Here is a 6,990-nt window from a genome sequence, read left to right on the forward strand (position 1 = left end):
AAATTGAGAATTATGTAAATTATTTAAAATAACATGAACCAATGCTTTGATTAACACACTGTCCTCCCATTGTGAAAAAACTGACTCATGTCTGGCCTCTTGTTCCTAGACTGATTATCCTGAGTAGTCAAAGAAACTCTCAATACGCTTCATCTGGTTCTTTTAGCTAATCTGAGGGCAGCATTGTTGGATTACTATGAGGCCTTGACAACACTAGGATGTTTCTCCTAAAGTTCCTCACCATTGCTACCATGGGTTCAGCTCCACCAAAGGTAACAATGGTGAAAATGGGTGGTGCTGCAGGGAATAACTGGTATTTTGAGTAGCTTGATGTTGGAAGCACCATCTACCCTCAAGTTCTTACTATTACTGCAATAAATGGAGCTGAATGAGTGATAATTTGGGAAATTTTAGGAAAATACTCTTTCATACAAAAGGTTAAGGCAGGGGTTCTCAAACTGCGGGTCGGGACCCCTCAGGGGGTCACGAGGTTATTACATGGGAGGGTCACAAGCTGTTAGCCTCTACTCCAAACCCTGCTTTGCCTCCAGCATTTATAATGGTGTTAAATATATAAAAAAGTATTTTTAATTTATATGGGGGGGGTCGCACTCAGAGGCTTGCTATGTGAAAAGGGTCACCAGTACAAAAGTTTGAGAACCACTGGGTTAAGGGGAGTCCTGTCCAGTGCCTTTCAATTGAAATGAACATTGCTATAATAAAGGAACTTAGTTTTTGGTAAAGTGCGCTTTACCATAATACCATGAGAGAGGAGGAGGTGAAAAATGAGAATCTAAGTAGAGGACTCTCTATGCCCTCGCCATCCATCACCTCCAAAAATGTAACTTTAATAAATATAGTAGGCATTTTGTCCCACGAACAACATTACATTGGAGCTATTTTCTATGCTACTTGACAACTGACTGATTCTTAATGTTATCACTGGTCAAACCAGATGTGCTGCATCTTTCCCCTTCATTAACTGGGGTTAAGAGGATAAGATTCCATCACTCTATCCTTTATCTACCAACTATGGTAAACCACTTTTAGTCTAGGGCTTAAAAAGTCACATAACTTTCAATAAAGATCTGTTGCTCTCACTTGATTTTTTTTTTTAAATGTTCTCTATCTTTCAGATTAAAACAACTTCTATTAGTTAATTCCTTGGTTTGTTCAGGGTATATTGTTCCCAGGATCCCAAACTTCTCTATAGGCAGTCTTATAGATATATTTTCTCCCATGCTTTGCCCCCATCCTTTGTTTCTGTGTCTCTCTCCCTCGTTCTTTGTTTCAGTCACTGTCATAAACATACAGCTAAGGGTAGCATTTAATTCCTTTTTTACCTGTAAAGGGTTAAGAAGCTCAGATAACCTGGGTGGCACCTGACCAAAAGGACCAATAAGGGTGAGAAGACGCTTTCAAATCTGTGGGGGAAGATTTTTTTGTCTGTCTCTCCCAGAGTCAACAAGGAAACAGGGCAGGGAAAAATACATCTCCCTAAGCCATATTTGAACTAAGCATCTAGTCTTGCAAAAATAGTAAGTAATAGCAAAGAAATGCATTAGATTACCTTTTGTTTTAGTTTGTGAATTTTCCCTGTGCTAAGAGGGAGGTTTATCCCTGTTTTTGTAACTTTAAAGTTTTGCCTAGAGGGGAAATCCTCTGTGTTTTTGAGTCTTCTGTTATTCTGTAAAGTACTTACCATCCTGATTTTACAGGGGTGATTCTTTTACTTTTTTTTTTTTTTAATTAAAACTCTTCTTTTAAGAACCCGATTGATTTTTCATTGTTTGTTTCAATTCGCTTTGTGTTCACCTGTACCAATTGGTGAGGATATTATTCTCAAGCCTTCGCCAGGAAATGGGGGGGGGAAGGGTTTGGGGGAATAGGACTCCAAGTGGTCCTTTCCCTGATTCTTTGTCTAAATCACTTGGTGGTGGCAGCATACTGTTCAAGGCAAGGTGGAATTTGTGCCTTGGGAAAGTTTTTAACCTAAGCTGGTAAAAATAAGCTTAGGGGTCGGGTCTTTCATGCGGGTCCCCACATCTGTACCCCAGAGTTCAGAGTGGGGAAGGAACCCTTGACAGTCACTTTCTATAAATGCCTTCACGTGCAAAAATCATCACTAAACACAATTGGACCTGTGCTCCTATATAAAACCACATGCCTAGCAGCAACAGAAGCAGAAATTTGGAATTGAATAAAATCTGACAAAGCCTAGTTAGTTTCAATCTTCTGGTAAAGACATTGTTCAATATTTTATGCTGAATATTTATTTTATGCTGAACTGACTTTCAAAGGGAGAAACCAGAAGAAATGTGATTATTCTTTAAATACTGAATCTTGGGGGGGGGGGGGGAGGAGGGAATTAGATAGTTACACCAGGAATCCATTAAAAGTCATGATTTTGGTAAATCCTAAGAAAGTAAATCTTCCATTTTTATTAGTAAAGTATACATCAGACATGTTAAATAGGAAGACATATGTAATAAAATAAAAGGCATAACTGCCCTTGTATTGGAGATACAATGTATATATTGGGGTCCTCAAACAATTAACGTCTCCTGTTTAGATATTTGGTCTGATCTTTCTGAGATGTTTCTATTATGGTAGAAAGTAAATAGTTACAAGCTAGACAACATTATTTTTATAGTTCTTTTCTCCATATACAATGTTGGACTAACTAGCTGAAAGACAAGGATGGGGGGGGGGCAGGGAGAGAGATTACTAATCATTGCCCAATTAACATATAGTTTCTTATCAAGGGGAATCTGTTGTGATAAGATTATTTGGTTCAAGCACTATAAGGAGCCTTGAAGTGAAAAGAATAACTCCAATAAAACAGGACTTTATTTCCTGGGAAGGTCCCACAAGATACATATCTTGTTTTTGCAATATTTAGGGGTGTGCAGTCAGACATCCTTATTCTATCATATTTCAATAAAACAAACGACAATCTAAAGAAAACAATAGATTTGATGCTTGAGGGGTTTGAAATGAATTTTTCATAGCTTCCAAAGCCAGAAGTGACCATTGTAATCATCTAGTCTGAGTGCCTGTGTTACACATGCTTACAAATATGGATTTATAAATGCTTTGGGATACTGAATTAAATGCCTCCAGATACTGAATTACCATAACTATATGGACTATTTTCATTAGCAGTCACTCTTACCATTAACAATGGCTCAGATTCTGCTCTGTTATACAGGCTAAAATTCAAAATAACTCCTTTACAGACAATAGAATTTGTCTGGATTTACACTGGTAGAACAGGGCAAAATCTTGCCCAAGCTCTTCAGGGCAGGGACTGTCTCACAATGTGTTTGTACATGGCTTAGCACAGTGGAACCCTGACAAGGATCTCTGAAGCTATTGCAATACAAACGACATCCTACCACTGTGTTTTATGGTACACCACAGTCCCTTGTCATGATGGTTTCTCTTTTCCCATTCAACCTTTCCCTCTTCCCCCCACACACTTCCAATCCCCTCCCCTCAGGTCTATTGTAGTCAAAAATAATCCACTGTGAACCACTTATTCTGGACTGTTTACTTCAGAATTGGTTCCCAACCAACCCTTCTCTATCATGACACCTTATCTCCAACCTGAAGGACACAATACATGTGCTTTTCCATAGCTGCAATCTGTGCCCTTCCCCAAATCAGAAACCATGGTCAAAAGTGATTCATTTCATAGCATTCTTCTTAGACTGCATCTGTGCTGGCAGAAATTAGACATGTAATTTTTCACTAGTGCATCTCCACTGATTATAGCAATGACAAACTGTAGTGTGCACAGTGCAGATTTTTTTTTGTACCGCCATATTGTCTAGCCCATTCTGAGTAGAATTACATGACATGACAACAAGAAGTTGAGAGTCCTGTCCAACATTGCTACCACTGATTGAGTTGTGATGTGGTGACTTATAGCCACAAAGTTTGCTAATGTAAATGCAACCCAAAACCAAAAGGTGTTATTTCTTAGTTACTTTTTCTCCTCTAACCTACAGCAGAAGGTTGAGAGTTTGTGCCAGGCCCAGTATACCCGCAGAGAGCACCATAAACACACTGCTAGTGGGAAGCCAACTCCTTGCAATGTAAATCATTAAGCACTAACACCCGCACATCTTATTACACTGGTGCTGTCGTCTTATTGTAAGACTATTTCTATTTTTGCAATGGTTGCAAGTGGCAAGATGATTTATTGTTTGCCAAGCAAGAACTCCCAAGGGCAGAGCAAGCCCTTGTGAGCTGAATGCTCCTCGGCTGGAGACTAGATTAACAGCAACACTGCTGAGGCCCATATCATCAGATCACCCGCATGCCAGATATGTCAGCAAACTGCCTTTTACAATCTGAACTGCAGACATCCTTTTCCATTTGCTGATTGATGGTCTTCCTCACAACATACCCTCCCAGTGGCCCCGCTGCTAGCCTCATTCTCCAATACCTGCACGCTTCTCTTCTTTTTCCCTTCTATCTTGCTTCCTTCCTCTTCTGATCTCACTCCCCACCCCCTCGCCGCCATTTCCCTTCATCGCACCTTGGTCCCCATATTATAAAGTAAAACAAATGTGGGACTAAAGTTGTGTGCTTACCACTACCCCAATCACTTGTTTATATGTTGTATCCCTTCCTCCCATGCTTCCTGTTTTTTGTCTTCTGAAACTGCCATCTTTTCAGGGTAGGGACTGACTCTTCAAGTGTCTATATGGGTGATACCGCAACATAAGTTAGTAGTAACTGTCAAGGCTGATTCCCCTCTCTGGCACTTTGAGTGCAGAAGGTGGGGACCCACAAGGATTCTAAAAATTAATACTGGCTACGCCAGGCTGGTATTAAACTCCCAAGATTACAGCTTTTCTTTGACCTTGAATGGGTAGATGCTGCCACCACCCAGGTGCAGAACCCCTTTGAGAGCCCAGGAAGGCACACTTGGGAATTCTTTCCTGTGGGGGTACTCTCAAGCCCTTTCACTCCCCCTCCGGGGAAGAGCTGAGAAAAAAAACAAAGGAAATCAGCTGTTGCCAACAGCTAATTAAACAACATTTGCACAAACCTCTTAGGACACAAAAAGCCAATCCCGTTCTTAAAAAAAGGTAAATTTTATTAAAAACAAAAAGAAAGAAAATACATCGGGAAACTCAGGATATTGCTAGATTAAAAAGAGCAAATATAATAATTAAGCATCAAGAATGGTTTTCTTGAGGTCCAGCTTAAAGGTTACAAGCAAAACAAAAGCTTTTGGGGGTTAGCACAGAGGAGTTCATGAGCCAATAAGAAATAAAAGAAATAATCCTAATCACATTTTCCTAGACATTCCCTGATTTACTTACATATCTGGGGTTCAAATAAGTAGTTCTAGGTATGATCTGATGATTTTCCATACCTGTCTTAAAGCTTCTTATAGCATTGCTGCTATGTGTCTCCTCTCTCCGGAGAACAACGGACAGACCGACCAAGGGAAAGTTTTTTCCCCCAATTTTAAAAAGTTCTAGCCCTCCCATTGGCTCTTTTGATCAGGTGCCCACTCACTTCCCTTTACCTATGCATGCAGTCAGACTTTTTAACCCTTTACAGATAAAGCAAGTGGAGAAGAGCTACCAAGAGAGATTCTATGCTAACTGGCTGGCTGGGTGTCCAGAAAAGAGAACTACCCCCCTCTAATTTATCACAGTAACAATGACAGACTAAATGGAGACAATGGAATGCATTGGGAAGCCCAAAGGAAAGATAAACTTTGAGTAACAATAGATAAACAGATAGATAAGATAACTTAGCTGATCAGTACATACTGACAAGTAGGGCTGGTCGAAAGTTTTCTGACAGAACAATTTTCCATCAGAAAACACTGATTTGATGGAATCAAAATGTTCCATGGGAATGTGTCTATTCCATTGAAACTTTCGGAAGAAGTCAGGCAGAATGGCAGACCAGCTAGTCAGTTCCTAAGTTCCCTCAAAGCTGCGCAGCAGCCTATTAAGCACCGCGCAGGCACTCAGGGCTGCCGGCCCCAACCCAGCCCAGTCCCAGCCCTGCCGCGGCCTGGGGGAGAGGTGCCCCTCCCCTAGCCCCAGCCTGGACCTACCACGGCCAGGGGAGAGGTGCCTATCCTGCAGCCCCAGCCCAAGTGCTGCTGCAGGGAGAGAGAACTGGGGGAAATCCTCTCTCCCCACTGTAGCCCCGAGGCAGCCTGCACCCCAAACTCCTCATTCCTGGCCCCGCCCCAGAGCTCACACCCCCAGCTGGAGTCCTCACCCCCCACACCTCAGCCCTCTGCCCCAGCCCTGAGCCCCCTACAACACACCGAACCCTTGGCCCCATCCCCGCCATATGAATTTTGTTATGTGCACCAACATGGAGGTGATGTGTCACACATTGCCTTTGTATTGGTGCACATAACAAAATTTATTCCGCACACGTGTAGGGCAAATTAGAGGGAACACTGGTCAGCTCCTCAGATCGCTACCTGCTGGCCAGCTTGCCTATTATCTAGCTGCTTGGCTGCCATGACATCATAGTAAAAATCTTTCAACCTTTATATTACATTACATAAGTCTTGTTGATTATAATGTTATAAAGTCAAAACTAAATGTTCCGACCTTATCAAACCAAAATGTTTTGACACAAAATAAAATGTCATTTGGATTCTTCCAAAATGAATTTACAGAATTTTGCTCCAATGGACATTTTGAAAAATTACTGTTACATTCCTATTCTAACTAAATTTTGGAATTTCCTACAGAAAATGTATTCTATGTTCCAAACAGCTCTAATATTCAGTCTGCATCTTTTTGGTATCAGGGAAGCAAATCTTTTGGAGGGACTTGGATGTGAGGAGTGGTGGTTTGACAAACTGATATGGAGTGTTTCAGAGTAACAGCCGTGTTAGTCTGTATCCGCAAAAAGAAGAACAGGAGTACTTGTGGCACCTTAGAGACTAACAAATTTATTAGAGCATAAGCTTTCGTGGACTACAGCCCACTT

The sequence above is a fragment of the Trachemys scripta genome, chromosome 1 (assembly GCF_013100865.1).
Source record: "Trachemys scripta elegans isolate TJP31775 chromosome 1, CAS_Tse_1.0, whole genome shotgun sequence".
Taxonomy (NCBI): domain Eukaryota; kingdom Metazoa; phylum Chordata; order Testudines; family Emydidae; genus Trachemys; species Trachemys scripta.